Source organism: Vulpes vulpes, chromosome 14, assembly GCF_048418805.1.
Source record: "Vulpes vulpes isolate BD-2025 chromosome 14, VulVul3, whole genome shotgun sequence".
NCBI classification, from domain to species: Eukaryota; Metazoa; Chordata; class Mammalia; order Carnivora; family Canidae; genus Vulpes; species Vulpes vulpes.
Window position 1 is genome coordinate 83,939,217 of NC_132793.1, and position 20,401 is coordinate 83,959,617.

The following is a 20,401-nucleotide window of genomic DNA, read 5'->3' on the forward strand; positions in this document are numbered from 1 at the left end:
AAGTGAAAACACATAGGGGTGGTTTTATAATACTTCTACTGGTAATATAGTTTTGGCCATAGTTGTTCAACATTAATAGATTTACTGTGTGTGTATGTATGCATGCTGTGTATTTGTGTGTTTGTGGATAGGGTTATTTCTATACTCTTAGGAAAGCATGTCCATTATATATATGCAGCGCTGAAATGCTTCCCTGCTCTGTTCAACATTTAACATCCAAAATTTATACTGAAATTTGAAATTATTCAAATCTCATATTTAAAAATATGAATGTAAATAAATTCTATATTTAAAAAAGTGTCTTAAAAAATCTCAATAACATAAAGAGACTTTCAACTATAGAGAACAAACTGAGGGTTACCAGAGGGGAGGTGGAGGGCATGGGTTAATTAAGTGATGGATATTAAAGAATGCACTTGTGATGAGCACTGAGTGTTGTATGGAAGTGCCGAATCACTATATTGTACACCTGAAACTATTATTATACTGAAGGCTAAACTAACTAGAATTTAAATAACACCTTAAAAAACCCCACAAAAATAAACATCAAAATCAATCCTAACTCATGAGGATGCTCAATCTACTATAGCTACCTATATCAATTATAGCAATGTTTTCAGTTTTAACATTTCAATGAAAATATATTTCTGAAATTGACAGAAATTATTTATCTAACGTTTTATAAAATGACACTGACCTATATATACACAAATACTACTACAATCTCCAGCACCAAATACATCTCAAATAGACATGGTACAGTAATTCAATTTGCCAAAATAAATTGTCTCTCAGATTGGTATTTCAAAATATGTGCCTATCAGCGAATTTTATGCAGATGTTCTAAAACAAAAACTAAGATATAGTCTATAATTCAGGTAGCTATCAATACCTTCCAGCAGCTAAAGCTCATAAGCTAAAACTCCCTATATCATCCATCACCAAACAACACAAAGAGCAGACTAAAGCTGAGCGATAATTATTTGGCCAATAAGTATTCTTATGCTAGGATCCTTAATAAATACTTATTTTATAGACATGTATCCAACACATCTGTGTGTATATATACATGTGTGTATGAAACCAACCCCTAAAATCGAGTATTAAATTTAAAGCAGAAACTATTATATATCCTAGCTATTTTACACAAAATAATCTAAGAATATACACCCTGGACTTCAGCTGCCCACATATTTACTAAGAGATAATCTGAAAACTCTTATGGGTAAATTTTCACACAATATATAATTCATGTATTTATACAAAACATGCTGATATAATAGTTTCTATACATTAGGAAAATAGTAACTGTGCCTATTTTATATACATTTTATAAACATTTCTTTGTTCAGGCCATATTTAATGACCATAGGTTTGACAAGACAATTGCAAACATCCCCCATAGGAACTTATAATCACCTATACAACTATAAGAGTATTTTAAAATAACAACAATCCAGTTATCATTAAATGTTAAATTCCACTGACCTATGAGAACTTTTATAACCTGTTATGTTTAACCACTTGTAGGATTTACCTGGTAACCCTATTCTGTTTGTATACAAACATCTGAAAACCATGAACAAATGCAAATCAACACTTATGACATTTCTAACATGATGATTCTTATCTAAAACAATGAGATATTAAATATTATATTACACACTACATATTTACCATAACCTAATGACCTGATGAACACCTGAGACTAGATATAATATCACTTTTGAGAAACAAAAATGCCTATCCTAATAAGATGATACGTATTTTTAGCAATGCCTACATACCAAGATTAGATGTTAAACAATTACATTATATATTTTAACAAAAGATGTAACAATATCCACTGAATAGGAATTAATGTTGAGAGGCAATTTAACAATTACACCCTTAAAACATTAACAAATGCCCACAACTGTATTAACATTACAGTATTAAGAACACATATGCAGGTTCCCAACATCTGAGCATGGAGTAAAACCTGGCTGTTAAAGAACTATCTCTGAACTTATACATACACATATAGCCCTCCATAATTCCCTGTTCTCTAACTTCTAAATTCTGCTTTTGTTTTTCTAATATAAACATCCTAATATAAAAATTCCTCTATATTCTAACAATTAAAATGTCCCAAATATCAGCCATCTCCTGCTTAATAGGATGTTTTAACACACTTTTTTTTTCAATTATATACAGGGAAATAAAAAAGCCCATCAAACATGCATAGAGGCAGGCCTCTTATACAACAATTCCATCTTGAGTATTAAATCTAATAAAAGTAGTAACATAAAGACTATTTACAGAATAACATCTACAACCACACAGAGCAGCCTTAACAATATTACTATGTGACAACTGCATACAGAACAATCCCCATCCCCCACAAAATGCACAGCAATAATCCAATCAGATTTTAAAATGTCCATCGCCCAGAGGTATCCTAACAGGTCTGTTTCTATAACCGTGTATTGAAAATATTTCCTATACATATGTTAGCAAACTCTTTCTGAGCAATCATAATACCTTAAAGTCACAAAACAATTACATTTGGTTATTTCATGTAAATATTCTCAAAATGCACATAATTAAATAGTACCTTATGTTTTTCCTGATTAGTAAAGACTCCCCATGTCCATTTCCTCTTTGCTACCTACCCATAAGCACTCAAACAATGAATACAGAATTGTGTAGATCTTTACAAAATTGCTTCACTTCTTTCTAAAGTCTTTTTCAGAAAGAAGTCTTACCAAACATGTTTTTAGAAACTTCCTTAGGAAACCAACTCTATTATCACAGCAACCACGTAAAAAAGTATCTATAAACAATAAAGATTGGTTTATAAATGTAGGTCTCTGTGCTTGAGCATTAGATTCCAAAAAAGATTAAGCAAAGAAAGAAAATACAATAAAAAACTAATACATGTTGAATTTCATTCTCTTCACCTCCTAATATCCAATAAATAGTTCATACATACTCATCATTTACTAAGTATTTCACATTTCCATTTCAATACCATTTCCTAATCATAATTTTCTTAAGCATTTAAATAAATTTTTAAGCTATATATGTCCAATAAATTAGTTAACAGATAAGGTTCCTAGCTGTTTTAAAATGGCAGGTAGGAGAAGAAAAATAACGACCAATATTTGTGTTTATCACATATGCAATAGATGTCTAATGCAGGACAATTACCGGTCAATATTTTGATGGCAAGTTGATACTCCATAGAATAAAAAATACGGAGATATTTTTTCCAAATCCAAAGACTGACAATGAAATATAAATATTTGAAAAGAAAGATGAATTTCAGGATAGTATACGTCTAATTTATTTTGTCTGTGATTTTCGTAGTTGTTAACGCTTCTAGCTCAATTCAGGACGTGTGGTTTCTCTCCACATATTCCTAGAAGGTTGGCTTGTATTTACTTGAGATTGTCCACACTAGACCAATACAACAAGTGCCATCCATTTGAAAATCATTTTCAATTCAGTAGAAATACGTTCACACACTTCCATTTTGGGGAATAATTTGGAATGAGATGCTATGATGATCATGTGTACCATGAAATAGAGTAGATGATGTACAGAGTGTCTCTATAGGGTCCTGGTCAAAGAACCCTTAAATCAGCATGAGGTTTAAACTTTCATAGCAGTCCCTGTAAGTAAAATTGCACATGATACTCCAAAAGAATTTGAAAATTACAATTTTATCAATGCAGATATTCAGACTATTCTCTCCTGTTCATGTTAATGGAGAAAAGGTCTGTACATTATCCTAAATCATCCTAAATTTTAATCACATTGTTTTTTGCTGCACAAATTTCTTATTCAGGGGATCAAAGTGAAAGAAGGTCACAATATTTATGAATACAAATGTTCAGTGACTGAAAGTGGAAAAACTTCCAGTTTTGACAGTGGCAAAAAAAAAAGCTCTTAATATTATCAGTTTATATAATCTTTGTCCTCTTCACTGATTATTGCTTATTTCTAACACTCTTGAAACATCTCAATGTCAACTGCAGATTTTTGAAGCACGGTGACGTGGTTTGTCACATCTTTCCCAAAGACTGTTCTGGCAGACAGATGAATTAGAGAATCTGAAGCTGGAAGTAAGGGGAGCAGTTAGAAATTTTAATACAGTTAAAATACACCAATAATTAACAATGAAACTAATCTAGAAAGACATCTCCAAAACATGATCTAATAGAGTTTTGCACAGTATCTGCTGTCCAATAAATTTTCTAAGTTTCTGGATGAAATATTTGTCCATGTTTCTTAGGCTCCATTCATGTCCATGAATGACAGCCACTTCCTCACCTAGACAGCAGTGCCTTTTTACATGTGTGTAAAACTGATAAACATCCTTTAAAAGTCATTGTATGATATGTTTATGAGTGATTTGTAGGCATTTCATTTTACTTGCCAGTATTTTCTTCTTTGAATTATCAATACATGTTGTCATTTTGATTACAATTTGCTCCAAGTCTTTTGAAAAGAGTTGTACAGATGTTTATGTGCATTACAAAAACCAAGAGAATAACCAATATATTTTTCCAACCCAAACAATGACACATTTTCATATCTTTTATGTAGCCAAGTACTCTATTACCTATGTCAATAAACTGTCATATATTGTCAACAGTGCTCTCTTGATTTGTAAGAAAGGTGCACAAAGGGTTGAGTTTAACTGAACATGTGCTTTTCTAAAAATTTAAACATGGAAGATTTATTATCCTGTGAGCTATACTGAAACAGGTGTAAGTATCCAATAAGAGTACACAACCTTAAGAACACCCTCTTCCCTTTCCACCAAGGCCCAAAATAAAAATTTGGCACTCTAATGGACAGAAAAGGCAAGCTGACTTTAAGAGAATACCCCCAATTTTGTACCGTCAGCAATGTGGCACAATAAAATTCCCATGTTTTGTGACTAAAAATATTAAAAAGAAAGAGAAATTGGAACTTTATTCTGAAGCAAGGCTTGCCTATACCATAAAGAAAATTTCCTCTGCCTTTTATTCATTTATGTCTTGATTCCACCAGCAACTATAACAATGTATCAATAAGGGGAGGGGCAAGATGGCGGAAGAGTAGGGTCCCCAAGTCACCTGTCCCCACCAAATTAACTAGATAACCTTCAAATCATCCTGAATCTATGAATTCGGCCTGAGATTTAAAGAGAGAACAGCTGGAAAGCTACAGTGAGAAGAGCTGACGCTTCTATCAAAGTAGGAAGACAGGGGAAAAAAAGAAATAAAGAAACAAAAGGCATCCAAAGGGGAGGGCCCCCCAGGACAGGAAAGCTCCATCCCGGAGAGGCAGGAGCTTCACGAATCATCCCAGGAGTTGGAGCAGGATCCCAGGAGGGGTGAGGATGCCCTCAGACTCCCTGGGACACTAACAGATACCTGCGCCCCAGGGAGAGTGTGCCGAGCTCCCAAAGGGGCTGCAGCGCGCACCGCTGGACCCGGGAGCAGCTGGACGGGGAGGGCTCAGGGGGCAGTTCCATGGAGAGGGGGTTGCCTGGCCAGGAGCAGGCCCGGGAGCGCAGGCCCAGGAGCACTCGATGCGGGGGACACAGCCCAGGATCCAACCTCCCCCTGGGACAGGCAGAGGCCAGAAGGGCACAGGACAGCAAGGACACTCCTGTCCCAAGCTGAGCAGATCAGCAGCACTGCCCCAGGGGCATCCAGGCCCCTGCAGACTGACAGCTCTGTAGTTACTGCGGGAGATGACTCCAGGGCTCTAGAGCTGGCCACTGCCACTGTGGTTGTTCCTCCTGGGGCCTCAGGGGGTAAACAATGCCCACTGAGCCCTGCACCAGGCAGGGGGCAGAGCAGCTCCCCCAAGTGCTAACACCTGAAAATCAGCAAAACAGGCCCCTCCCCCAGAAGACCAGCTAGACAGACAAGTTCCAGGGGAAGTCAAGGGACTTAAAGTATACAGAATCAGAAGATACTCCCCAGTGTGGTGTTTTTTTTGTTTTTTGGGTTTTTTTTTTTTTTTTGCTTTTTGATTTCTGTTTGCTTCCCCCAACCCCACACTTTTTTTCTTTATCTTCTCTTTTTTGTTTTTCCTTTTTTCTTTTTCTCTTTTCTTTCCTTCTTTCTCTCCTCTCTTTTCTCCTTTTCCCAGTACGACTTGTTTTGGCCACTCTGCACTGAGCAAAATGACTAGAGGGAAAACCTCACCTCAAAAGAAAGAAGCAGAAACAGTACTCTCTCCCACAGGGTTACAAAATCTGGATTACAATTCAATGTCAGAAAGCCAATTCAGAAGCACTATTATATAGCTACTGGTGGCTCTAGAAAAAAGCATAAAGGACTCAAGAGACTTCATGACTGCAGAATTTAGATCCAATCAGGCAGAAATTAAACATCAATTGAATGAGATGTAATCCAAACGATAAGTCCTAACGACGAGGGTTAACCAGGTAGAAGAACGAGTGAGTGACATAGAAGACAAGTTGATGGCAAAGAGGGAAACTGAGGAAAAAAGAGACAAACAATTAAAAGTCATGAGGATAGATTGAGGGAAATAAGTGACAGCCTGAGGAAGAAAAACCTACATTTAATTGGGGTTCCCAAGGGCGCCGAAAGGGACAGAGGTCCAGAATATGTATTTGAACAAATCATAGCTGAAAACTTTCCTAATCTGAGAAGGGAAACTGGCATTCAGATCCAGGAAATAAAAGAGATCCCCCCCTAAAAACAATACAAACTGTTCAACACCTCGACATATGATAGTTAAGCTTGCAGATTCCAAAGATAAAGAGAAGATCCTTAAAGCAGCAAGACAAGAAATCCTTGAATTTTATGGAGAGGAGTATTAGGGTAACAGCAGACCTCTCCACAGAGACCTGGCAGGCCAGAAAGGGCTGGCAGGATATATATTCAGGGTCCTAAATGAGAAAAACATGCAACCAAAAATTCTTTATCTAGCAAGGCTCTCATTCAGAATGGAAGGAGAGATAAAGAGCTTTGAAGACAGGCAGGAACTGAAAGAATATGTGACCTCCAATCCAGCTCTGCAAGAAATTTTAAGGGGGACTCTTAAAATTCCCCTTTAAGAAGAAGTCCAGTGGAACAATCCACAAAAAAAAGGACTGAATAGATATCATGATGACACTAAACTCATATCTTTCAATAGTAACTCTGAATGTGAATGGGCTTAATGACCCCATCAAAAGGCACAGGGTGTGAGACTGGATAAAAAAGCAGGAACCATCTATTTGCTGTCTACAAGAGACTCATTTTAGACATAAGGACACCTACAGCCTGAAAATAAAAGGTTGGAGAACCATTTACCATTCAAGTGGTCCTCAAAAGAAAGTAGGGGTAGCCATCCTTATATCACATAAACTAAAATTTACCCCGAAGACTGTACTGAGAGATGAAGAGGGACACTATATCATACTTAAAGGATTTATCCAACAAGAGAACTTAACAATCCTCAATATATATGCCCCAAATGTGGGAGCTTCCAAATATATCAATCAATTAATAACCAAAGTCAAGACATACTTAGATAATAATACACTTATACTTGGTGACTTCTATCTAGCGCTTTATACACTCTAAGGGTCTTCTGAACACAGCATCTCCAAAGAAACGAGAGCTTTAAATGATACACTGGACCAGATGGATTTCACAGATATCTACAGAACTTTACATCCAAACTCAACTGAATACACATTCTTCTCAAGTGCACATAGAATTTTCTCCAGAATAGACGACATACTGGGTCACAAACCGGGTCTGAACTGATACTAAAAGATTGAGATCATCCCCTGCATATTCTCAGAGCATAATGCCTTGAAATTAGAACTAAATCACAATAAGAAGTTTGGAAGGACTTCAAACACGTGGAGGTTAAGGACCATCCTGCTAAAAAATGAAAGGGTCAACCAGGAAATTAAGGAAGAATTAAAAAGCTTCATGGAAACTAATGAGAATGAAGATACAACCGTTCAAAATCTTTGGGATGCAGCAAAAGCAGTCCTGAGGGGGAAATACATCGCAATACAAGCATCCATTCAAAAACTGGAAAGAACTCAAATACAAAAGCTAACCTTACACATAAAGGAGCTAGAGAACAAACAGAAAAGAGATCCTACACTCAGCAGAAGAAGAGAGTTAATAAATATTCGAGCAGAACTCAATGAAATCGAGACCAGAACAACTGTGGAGCAGATTAACAAAACCCGGAGTTTGTTCTTTGAAAGAATTAATAAGATACAAAAACCATTAGGCAGCCTTATTAAAAAGAACAGAGAGAAGACTCAAATTAATAAAATCATGAATGAGAAAGGAGAGATCACTACCAACACCAAGGAAATACAAACAATTTTAAAAACATACTATGAAAGGCTATACGCCAATGAATTAGGCAATCTAGAAGAAATGGACGTAATTCTAGAAAGCCACAAACTACCAAAACTGGAACAGGAAGAAATAGAAAACATGAACAGGCCAATAACCAGGGAGGATTTTGAAGCAGTCATCAAAAACCTCCCAAGACACAAAAGTCCAGGGCCAGATCGCTTCCCTGGGGAATTCTATCAAACGTTTAATTTTTTTTTTATTTATTTATGATAGTCACAGAGAGAGAGAGAGAGAGAGAGAGGCAGAGACACAGGCAGAGGGAGAAGCGGGCTCCATGCACCGGGAGCCCGATGTGGGATTCGATCCCGGGTCTCCAGGATCGCGCCCTGGGCCAAAGGCAGGCGCCAAACCGCTGCGCCACCCAGGGATCCCCTATCAAACGTTTAAAGAAGAAACCATACCTATTCCACTAAAGCTGTTTGGAAAGATAGAAAGAGATGGAGTACTTCCAAATTCATTCTATGAGGCCAGAATCCCCTTAATTCCAAAACCAGACAAAGACTCCACCAAAAAGGAGAATTACAGACCAATATCCCTGATGAACATGGATGCAAAAATTCTCAACAAGATACTAGCCAATAGGATCCAACAGTACATTAAGAAGATTATTCACCATGACCAAGTGGGATTTATTCCCAGGATAGAAGGCTGGTTCAATACTGGTAAAACAATCAATGTGATTCATCATATCAGTGAGAGAAAAACCAAGAACCATATGATCCTCTCATTAGATGCAGAGAAAGCATTTGACAAAATACAGCATCCATTACTGATGAAAACTCTTTAGAGTGTAGGGATAGAGGGAACATTCCTCAACATCTTAAAAGCCATCTACGAAAAGCCCATAGCAAACATCATTCTCAATGGGGAAGAGCACTGGGAGCCTTTCCCCTAAGATCAGGAAGAATACAGGGATGTCCACTCTCACCAGTGCAATTAACATAGTACCGGAAGTCTTAGCCTCAGCAATCAGACAACAAAAAGATACTAAAGGCATTCAAATTGGCAAAGAAGTCAAACTGTCCCTCTTCACGGATGACATGATACTCTACAAAGAAAACCCAAAAGCCTCCACCCCAAGATTGCTTGAATTCATATAGCAATTTGGCAGCGTTGCATGCAGGATACAAAAATCAATGCCCAGAAGTCAGTGGCATTTCTATACACTAACAATGAGACTGAAGAAAGAGAAATTAAGGAGTCAATCCCATTTACAATTGCCCCCAAAAGCATAAGATAACCTAGGAATAAACCTAACCAAAAAGGTAAAGGATCTATACCCTAGAAACTATAGAACACTTCCGAAAGAAAATGAGAAAGACACAAAGAGATGGAAAAATATTCCATGCTCATGGATTTGCAGAATTAATATTGTGAAAATGTCAATGTTACCTAGGGCAATTTACACGTTTAATGCAATCCCTATCAAAATACCATGGACTTTCTTCAGAGAGTTAGAACAAATCATTTTAAGATTTGTGTGGAGGGATCCCTGGGTGGCGCAGCGGTTTGGCGCCTGCCTTTGGCCTAGGGCGCAATCCTGGAGACCCGGGATCGAATCCCACGTCGGGCTCCCGGTGCATGGAGCCTGCTTCTCCCTCTGCCTGTGTCTCTGCCTCTCTCTCTATCTCTCTGTGACTATCATAAATAAATAAAAATTTAAAAAAAAAAGATTTGTGTGGAATCAGAAAAGACAATGAATAGCCAGGGGAATTTTAATAAAGAAAACCATAGCTGGTAGCATCACAACGCCAGATTTCAGGTTGTACTACAAAGGTGTGGTCATCATGACAGTGTGGTACTGACACAAAAACAGACACATAGATCAATGGAACAGAATAGAGAATCCAGAAGTGGATCCTCAACTTTACTGTCAACTAAAATTTGACAAAGGAGGAAAGACTATCCACTGGAAGAAAGACAATCTCTTCAATAAATGGTGCTGGGAAAAATGGACATCCACATGCAGAAGAATGAAACTAGAACACTCTCTTGCACCATACACAAAGATAAACTAAAAATGGATGAAAGATCTAAATGTGAGACAAGATTCCATCAAAATCCTAGAGAACACAGACAACACTCTTTTTGAACACGGCCACAGTAACTTCTTGCAAGATACATCCAGGAAGGCAAAAAAACAGAAGCAAAAATGAACTATTGGGACTTTATCAAGATAAGAAGCTTTTTTTAAAAAAAAGATTTTATTTATTTATTCATAGACACAGAGAGAGAGGCAGAGAGACACAGGCAGAGGAAGAGAAGCAGGCTCCGTGCAAGGAGCCCGATGCGGGACTCGATCCTAGGTCTCCAGAATCACACCCCAGGCTGCAGGCGGCGCCAAACCGCTGCACACCAGGGCTGCCCAAGATAAGAAGCTTTTGCACAGCAAAGGATACAGTCAACAAAACTAAGACAACCTACAGAATGGGAGAAGATATTTGCAAATGATGTATCAAAGGGCTAGTTTCCAAGATCTATAAAGAACTTAATAAACTCAACACCAAAGAAGCAAACAATCCAATCATCAAATGGGCAAAAGACATGAAGAGAAATCTCACAGAGGAAGACATAGACATAGCCAACAAGCACATGAGGAAATGCTCTGCATCACTTGCCATCAAGGAAATACAAATCAAAACCACAATGAGATACCACCTCACACCAGTGAGAATGGGGAAAATTAACAAGGCAGGAAACCACAAATGTTACAGAGGATGTGGAGAAAAGGGAACCCTCTTACACTGTTGGTGGGGATGTGAACTGGTGCAGCCACTCTGGAACTGGAGATTCCTCAAAGAGTTAAAAATAGACCTACCCTAAGACCCAGCAATTGCACTGTTTGGGATTTACCCTAAAGATACAGATGCAATGAAACACTGGGACACCTGCACCCCGATGTTTATAGCAGCAATGTCCACTATAGCCAAACTGTGGAAGGAGCCTCCGTGTCCATCGAAAGATGGATAAAGAAGACTTGGTTTATGTATACAATGGAATATTACTCAGCCATTAGAAATGACAAATACCCACCATTTGCTTCAATGTGGATGTAACTGGAGGGTATTATGCTGAGTGAAATAAGTCAATCGGAGAAGTACAAACATTTTATGTTCTCATTCATTTGGGGAATATAAATAGTGAAAGGGAATATAAGGGAAGGGAGAAGAAATGGGTAGGAAATATCAGAAAGGGAGACAGAACCTAAAGACTCCTAACTCTGGGAAACGAACTAGGGGTGGTGGAAGGGGAGCAGGGCGGGGGGTGGGGGTGAATTGGTGAGAGGCGCTGAGGGGGGTACTTGACGGGATGAGCACTGGGTGCTGTTATTATGTATGTTGGCAAATTGAACACCAATAAAAAATAAATTTATTATTTAAAAAGAACAATGTATCAATACAACAGGAATTACTAAGTATCCAAACTCCTACTTGATACCGTTAATGTTTTCTGCTCCCTGTAAAGTTAGAATAAGTCTATGCTTCTTGGTACTATTTTTATGAATCTTCCATGTTATTATCTTAGATATACACAAATAATACTTGGTTAAGTCAGGGCTTGCTTTTTTTTTTTTTTTAAGTCAGGCCTATCACACATTGTTTTCTCATTGGGACTTCCAACAAATCTTAGAAGAATCAATGTTTCTATTGTTACTTTGACATAATTTAGGGCCAGGACTCCCTCAGTTGAGAAAGCATCCCATCTGTCTAAATACAAGTCCATTTTCCAGACAACTTCACTAGGGAAATTTATACATTACACAAAATGTAAATAAGAAAAATACAATGCTTCAGATCTGCCGTCCTTCAAAATTAGAAAACCGGTTTCACTGCATTAACTTATTTTCAGAAATCATAAGTTACAATATTATAAAATCCTGTGTAATTTCTTTTACTCACTCCAAGCCACAGAAAAAGTCCCCTCATTTCAATTCTGGGTTCCTTATTTGCTATACCATGTAGAAGTGACTCTGATTTGACCTATATATATATTCTTCAGCACTTCCAATCTTGGAGAAAATCAGTCCATTGTAAAACTATTCCCATAAAGAAGCATCATTAGAAAACAGCACTAGATTTCAATAACCAAATACAGCCACGAGAGTATTCACAGCCAAGCTAATAATATAGTAGTTGAAATTTCCCCAGGGAACAGACTCTACCTCAAACTCAGTACACTAAGAAATCCACTGCATTGGTATTGCCAGTTTCTGGCCTACTTAAAATATCAAGAAGTAGATGCTTAAAATAAAACAGGGGCACCTGGCTGTCTCAATCGATAGAGCATGCAACTCTTGATCATAGCATGATGAGTTTTAGCTCCACACTAGGTTGTAGAGATTACTTAAAAATAAAATCCTCAAAAAAACCCCACAAAGTACTTCAAGTTATGTTGTTCTGTGACTAACAGAACAGAAACAAGATAAACTTTGCACCCAAGTAGAAGTTTTAGGCAGAAATTACCATGTCCTGGAAATCAACACACTATTCACTGAGATCACATCCATTTTTCAAAAAAATTCATGGATACTTGTAAATTTTTTGGTCATTTTATCCAATGTGAACTTGGTGAAAATTTGTATACTCAATTCATTATCAAAAAGAATTTTACTTCCTCAATTGAAGTACATAATTTAAATGTGTATTGGTAATTTTTTCTCTGTATAAAAACCAAGGCATTTTCTACATGTCCTGCTGCAATCATTTACTGACTTTTCAGATCTGAACCAGAAACTCCCAAACTACCTAAGCCCTCCAGATGACCCTTAAAGTATACTAGAGTTGAGAAAGTTTGATGCAATCTAAGTTGTCTAGAAATATACAACTCTATCCTTTCCAGTAATTGTATAAGAAACAAAGAGTTGATCAACACATATTCTTGATCAGAGTAATTTCAACAGTAGACATAATATTGCCAATCCATATCCAGAAAAGAGACACACAGGGTCTATCATTACAAAGCTGGCTGAGACCCATACATTGAAGTTAACAACAAAGAAGCCGATAAATGGCTGTAATTCTGACTCCTAACCTACATTGACTTGTCCAATATTTAAACAGGGGAGCTTTCTTATTTCTAACAATTTGAAGAATCCTAACACTGCTCTCAATTTACAGGTTTCCATCACACTTCTAAAACACTAAGCAGATGCTATAATCACTTAAACCTTGTCGTTTTTCCTTCTCACCTTACTTTATCATATACACCTATGCTCTTACCATCTATTGCTAATTTGTTCCTTCTAAAAACTCTCACCAAAGTGTTCCTATCATAAATTAGCTTGGCTGAACCCCGGATTCTCTTTGTAGGAATGAACGTTGTCATCAGGTTCAATAAACAAAGGAGTCTAATCATCAGAGCCAATTCCCCCTTCCAAAAAAGGACAAAAACTGATCATTATCTAGAGATTCCTATTATGGAGGATTTTCTTTAGATGCAGCACCACAAGAAATGGGTTATTTGGGGGCATCTAGGTGGCACAGTTGTTTAAGTGGCCGACTCCTGGTTAATGCTCAGCTTTTCATCTTAATCTCATGGTCCTGGGATTGAGCCCTGCATTGGGCTCTGCCCTCAGCATGTAGTCAGCTTCAGATTCTCTCTCCCTCTCTCTCCTGCTCCTGCTCTTTCTCAAATTAATTAAAGTTTTTAAAATGGCATTATTTGGACAGAGTTGAGATAGCAAATACCACTGCATGCTTTCTCACTGTATTACCTGACCACCTTAGGCTGTACCAAACATCCAAGATTAAATTACCTTAAATTAAGACTACTCCCCCACAGACTGCAAGGAGTATTTCCTTTCTCTCTCATTCAAAAGTATGTTTCTAATCTAATTCAGTTATAGTAACTGAATTCATCTAGCATATCCCTACTTGGGCAGAATCAGGATCACGGAAAAAAGCCAAACAAATATGAGGTTATAAATATTATAAAATTTCTGGCAGGGAGAAACAGGGAGTTGATAAGGGAAAGACCTGTAAAAAGACTTATCCAACTTGCTCCTTTAAAAAAATGTGATTTTTCTGAATCCCCAAAGCTTTTCCTATAAACTACTACTTGTCATAGTATCAACACCCATGTTATTTATACATACATACATACATACACAAACATACATACCCTACCTTTCCTTATCAAATTAAGGAATCTAAGGATAAAATCCTGGTATATTCAATTTTTCTATGGTACTTTACAAAGTTTTCCAAAATTATCTCATTACCACTCAATACCCTCATAACTATAATAAAGCAAATCACAAGGACCTAATCACAGAATGCCAATTATATGTAACAAAAGGTCCATTACTCATATAAGATAAATAATGAAGAATACTAGCAGATTAAAGTCTTGATTCAAAATAAATGCATGGTATTTATTAGCAAATAAGTTCCTCTCCAGGGCTCCATATTAAATGCAAATTGCCAGTTTCATCCCCTTGAATCAAAATGAGTCAAAGCTTCTAAATTTCCATTTAGGACTCACCAATATACAGAAAGTGGTAACTTCCTAAGAGAATTAGAGTAACTCATCTGATGTATCTTTAAGCATTCTGACTAAGGTGTAAATTCACATTTTAGACCAAAGCAATGTCAACAACAAACCAGCAATTTCTTATTCATGTGGTAATTGGCACTTCCTCATAGTTTCCAGACAGGCTCTTGGGAAACAAGTATAAGGACTGGAGCTGAATGACATAGTAATATTTACATATTTCATATAGTAATACATTTATATAATACATATATAAGAAACAAAAACAAAACCATGAGTCACCTGGGTGGCTCAGTCAGTTAAGTGACTGCTTTGGCTCAAGTCATGATCTGGGGGTCCTGAATCATCAGGCTCCCTTGCTCAGCGGGGATTCTGCTTCTCCCTTTCCCTCTGCTGCTCCCCCTGCTTGTGCTTTCTGTCAAATAAATAATATATTTTTAAAAACACACACAACATAATAGCTACTAATTCTTTACTCTTGAAATTATCACTTGAAATTCATAATGAAAAAGATACACAAATGCCACATAGAAGATACTCTGCAAAAAGAAAACGCAGTAGTGTAAATTAGAATCCACTTCCCTTTGTCTCATTGGAAAAATCTACACTTCTATTCTCCCTATTCCGCACAATATTGCTCAAAATACCTTATGAAATTTACAACCTAAGAACTTACACTCAGAATATGTATGTCCCAAGTACTTGAATTGACACTTAGGCTGGACTTTAGAGTACTCACATTGAGCTACACTTCATCATGCTCAGTACACCTCATCATATCACCATAAACTCAATCAAGTTTCCCAACTACAACTCTCTAAAGAGTTTAATACTTCTGGATAGTTTATCTCGACTAACCTGAAGTCTTTTAGCTTGGGAAAATTAATGATCATCTTTATGTAACAATGTAAGTTAAATGGCAGCACTATCACTCAGCTGACACAGAAATAAGGTGAAAATATGGGAAAAAATTAAAGACAACAAAACCCTAGCAATGTGCCAGAATAACATTAGGATCTTTGGTGTTTTAGAACTAAATAGAATAGCTTATAATCTACTTCTACAAGCAAATCATCCAACAAATTGAAAAATAAAATATTCAAATATCTTAAGGATTTAGATTAAATTAAAAACATCTACCAGGGCAACCCGGGTGGCTCAGCAGTTTAGCGCCACTTTCCGCCCGGGGCATCATCCTGGAGACCAGGGATCGAGTCCCATGTCCGGTACCCTGCAGAGAGCCTGCTTCTCCCTCTGCCTGTTTCTCTGCCTCTCTTTCTCTCTCTCTCTCTCTCTCTCTGTGTGTGTGTGTGTGTGTGTGTGTGTGTGTGTGTGTGTCTCATGAATAAAAATCTTTAAGGAAATTAAAAAAAAATAAAAATATCTACCAAAATAATTAGAATCAAAATACATGGTCAAATAAAATTAAGGCAGATCAAATAGGTAAAACACAAAGTCCAACAAGAAGCCTACTGACACATAGTGTTGAGGGCTCTGAAGTTGGTCTAACATCTCTGACACAAAGAACCTAAGTGATATGGTAATATAATCCACATTATCAGGGAAAGAATAGAGCACTTACTACTTTTTCTAATATAGGTTTTCCAACAGAAAATAAATTATGGCTATCAGGAACTACATCTTCTTAAAAGTTTTATTTATTAATTAATGAGAGACACACAGAGTGGCAGAGACCTAGGCAGAGAGATAAGCAAGCTCCCTATGTGAAGCCTGATCCTGGGATCAGGCCCTGAGCCTAAGGCAGATACTCAACCACTGAGACACCTAGGTGCCCCAGCAACTGTAATTTTAACTTTATTTCTGCTATAATAGGACAAATAAGGGGAGAGGGGAATTATGAAACATCAGCACATCTGATGTTTAAGGGTCCGGTGCTTGAGGATCACAATGTTACTCACTGTAATATTAGATTACATTACATTATATACAATATTAATTATATTATATTATATGTTAATATTACATTATATGTTAAACCAACTGTAAATTAAATAAAAACTTTTTTAAAAAAGGAGAAAAAAAGAAACTATCTACATAGGGGTAAAAATAAATTTTATATTAGGTATTATCATTTACATTGATGCTGATGGAACTGGAAGGTATTTTACTGAGTGAAATAGGTGAATCAAAGAAAGACAATTATCGTAAAATGTATCAATAATATGCAGAACATAAGAAACATCATAGATGATCATAGGTGAATGGAGGTAAACCTGAATGGGAAGTCATCAGATAGGGAGAAAAATTTTGAAGAGAGTATTAATTATAGGAAACAAACTAAGGGTTGCTGGACAGGAGGCAGATGGGGGGATGTTGTAATTGGGTAATGGGCATTAAGGAGGCGCTATGATGCCATGAGCACTGGGTCTTGTACACAATTGAATTACTGAATTCTTCATCTGAAATTAATGATGCACTATATGTTGGCTAATTGAATTTAAATACAAAAATACAGAAATAGCCCAAAGATTTCAGGTGTACAAATATATAACCTCTCTACATCACTGGGTTATCCTCAACTATAAATCTAATACAAATGATTCAATATCATTAAACATCTGGTTGATCTGTGAGCCTTTTTATTGAATCTTGGCTATCTCAACTACTTTTAAGATTAATATTGCTAACCAAAGAAAATTAACCCAGTCAAGTCTTCTAATCATTTCTATTCCATATTAGACCTACCTAAATTATAGGCAAAAAACACCCCATTATATTAACAACATGGATTCCAGAGTCAAACTGAGGTGATACTGAATGCAGAAGAAACTAGTGGATCTGTTTCTTCCAGTCTGCATCCCTGCCACCAGAGGATATGAAGGATAAAAGGACACATCCATTTTAGTATAAGGAAAGTCCCTTGAGGTTTCTTCATGTATCATTTTTAAAGTTAAATGAAGTATATACTCTAGCCAACACCCAGTTGCTTCCCTTCACGGTCTACTCACTTTTGGTGGAGATGGACTTGCTGCATTAACACCTGAAGTCACTAATCAACATTTATACTAGAACAAACATATCCTTGGAACTGGATTTCAAATACTGCTTTCTTATTGGGCCTTCATCTCACATAAGCAAGAGATACTCTCACCCCTGTAAAATTAAACAGAACTTCCTTATTTCCACTTTTTGACCAAAAATAACTAAAAGGTATTCCTACAAACACAGTGTAAACTTCAATGACAAAGTACCTAGCTTACTAAAACAAGTCAAAATAGACATCAAATGGTTTGGATTGGCTACTATTTAGGAAAAGCAGACTCCTTCTGTGTTAAGAGTATGAAACTGAATATTAGATACAGAGTCTAATCACAGACATTCCACTATATAGAAGTAACTATAATAAATCTAAAAATGCATACCCCAACATTTTAAAAAATTAGTAATTCTGACACATTTCTTATACATCTACTATATGATAAGCTCTATACTCATTGATCACTGCAGACAATTACATAAAAACCAAAATAAATTGTCCACAAACATCAATGGTGTCCATGTGAAGACACTTACCCATACTCACTGCATTTTATAACATATATTCCATAAATATAAGTTCCTCTCTCTTTCCTGGACATCACTTAAGGATTCCGCCAACTCTGGCATTTAATTTTGATCCAAGAGGTGGTAGTTTCCCTTTACACGTCCTTGCTTCCAACTCAGCATATGTGCGTGCCTTCTGGGATCTAAGGATGAGTTTCCTTATTTGCTTTCAACAGCATATATGTTTAATAAAAAAGGAAAAAAATAATGAGCTCTGAATATGTATGAAGATTTTTAAAAAGCTGTATGAGGAATTGGCAGTGTGTACTGCTACACCTGCCATTTCTATGTATTCAAAGTTTTCATGGTAAGCCAAATTTTCTTTTGAAAATAATGTTCTCTGAAAATTCTACTGAGGCACATTGACTGGATTTCAGAGTGTCATTTAAGCTCAAATTTTGAATCATTATGTTCAGACAAGGTCCTATGTCATCATGAACCTAGCCAAGGCCTCTGTAATACACTATTACTTTTCTTTACAAGGTTATTTTACCTGGAGTGGTTTACGTTTGTCCTAAACGCAGCTAACATCGTGTTCAGCTTCCTTGGGATGATACTATTGGTAAGAATCCAGTGACGGGTCAGAAAACTGAGGGGTCATATTCTCTTCTTCTTTCAGAGTCATCAACTATGTGAGCAAAAAAGCACTTCATAAGATTTTTTAAAAAACTGTAATACCAAAAACCCATGATAATATACTCTCCTTTACTCATTTACTATAATTCAAATATTGAGCTTTATTATATTAATGGTCAGTCCCAAGGGAACTAAAACACAAAGATGAGTAAGAATCTGGCAATGTAATGGATAATATCTATTTATAAACGTCACCTGGATCACCTGGATAATATCTATTTATAAACGTCACCTGGATCACCTGGATAATATCTATTTATAAACGTCATAAATCAAATGGAGGCTCTCACGGATGACTTGCTAAAATCAAAGTTTTATTTGAATATAAATAAATTATTTTTCCTCATCTTGAAATCAGATTACGAAAATTCTAGACAAGTATTAATACTGTCACATAATTCTGTAAGTTATCTGGTTTTACTCTACCACAAGTTAAGACTTACAAGTAATGAAGTACCAGTTAGGTTTACAAAAATTACAAGATTTCTGACATGTCACCTGCATATGAAATCTGAAAAAGTTAAATTCATAGAAACACAGTGTAATGGTGCTATCAGGGGCTGAGGGGTGTGTCAAATGGGGAGATGCTGATCAAAGAGTACAGACTTTTAATTAAAAGATGAAAAAAAGTCCTAAAGATATAATACGCAGCATGGTGACTATACTTAACAGTATTGTATTATAATATTTGAAACATGTCAACAGTAGATCTTAAAAGTTCTCACCACAAAAAAAAGGTTAACTATGTAAGGTGATGGCTGTATTACTAAACTTTGTTGTAACTTTTTCACAGTATAGGTGTATAACGAATCATGCAGCACATCTTAAAATTATACAATATTACTTATCAATTATATATTGATAAAGCTAAAAAATTATAGGACTTCTAAAATCTCACAGAATTTAAGAGTAATGAGTTTATGATGGCAGGAAGCTATATTACTTTTTATACATTTTTATAATAAGTCCAGTTTACCTATAAGATCATAAAATACAGAGTAACACAAATAACACAAAACCATAAAGATTTAAAGTAGCATAACTATTAAATTCCAGAATTCTATTTGAAACTATTCAACTACAATGAAAACCTATATTGATATGCAATGTGTACATATTCATGAGGTTATTGCTAATAAATGTGACCAGGAAATCAAAAAGTTGTTGCCCAACCGTGTTTTAGATATAGTATGGAACTCATTTGAATGCAGATGGAGGAAAAAATCCCAAGGACATGTATTTATCGCCATGAATGTTTGAAAATTCTTATGTTATTACATGTTCATAATGGACCTCAGTAGAAGGTTACATCTAGTACTCCATAA

General features: G+C 36.3%; 1 long non-coding RNA gene and 3 other non-coding genes across 6 annotated transcripts in view; all 4 read right to left on the minus strand.

Moving 5' to 3' along the window:
- The window catches only part of LOC112910144 (uncharacterized), a 53,240-nt gene extending 34,172 nt beyond the window's left edge, over positions 1–19,068 (minus strand). For all 3 annotated transcript variants that reach the window (XR_011997068.1, XR_011997067.1, XR_011997066.1), the window contains exons 1-3: positions 18,411–19,068; positions 17,846–17,990; positions 15,159–15,291 (exon numbers count right to left, since the gene is read on the minus strand). This is a non-coding gene — a long non-coding RNA (uncharacterized lncRNA). The remainder of the gene's footprint in view (positions 1–15,158; positions 15,292–17,845; positions 17,991–18,410) is intronic.
- Positions 13,673–13,745, minus strand: LOC112910167 (small nucleolar RNA SNORD108). Its single transcript, XR_003233210.1, has one exon. It is a non-coding gene; the product is annotated as a small nucleolar RNA SNORD108 (small nucleolar RNA).
- LOC112910166 (small nucleolar RNA SNORD64) lies at positions 15,598–15,658 on the minus strand. The gene has a single exon (XR_003233209.1). It is a non-coding gene; the product is annotated as a small nucleolar RNA SNORD64 (small nucleolar RNA).
- On the minus strand, positions 18,810–18,881 carry LOC112910168 (small nucleolar RNA SNORD107). Its single transcript, XR_003233211.1, has one exon. It is a non-coding gene; the product is annotated as a small nucleolar RNA SNORD107 (small nucleolar RNA).
- Positions 19,069–20,401: the final 1,333 nt, after the last annotated feature.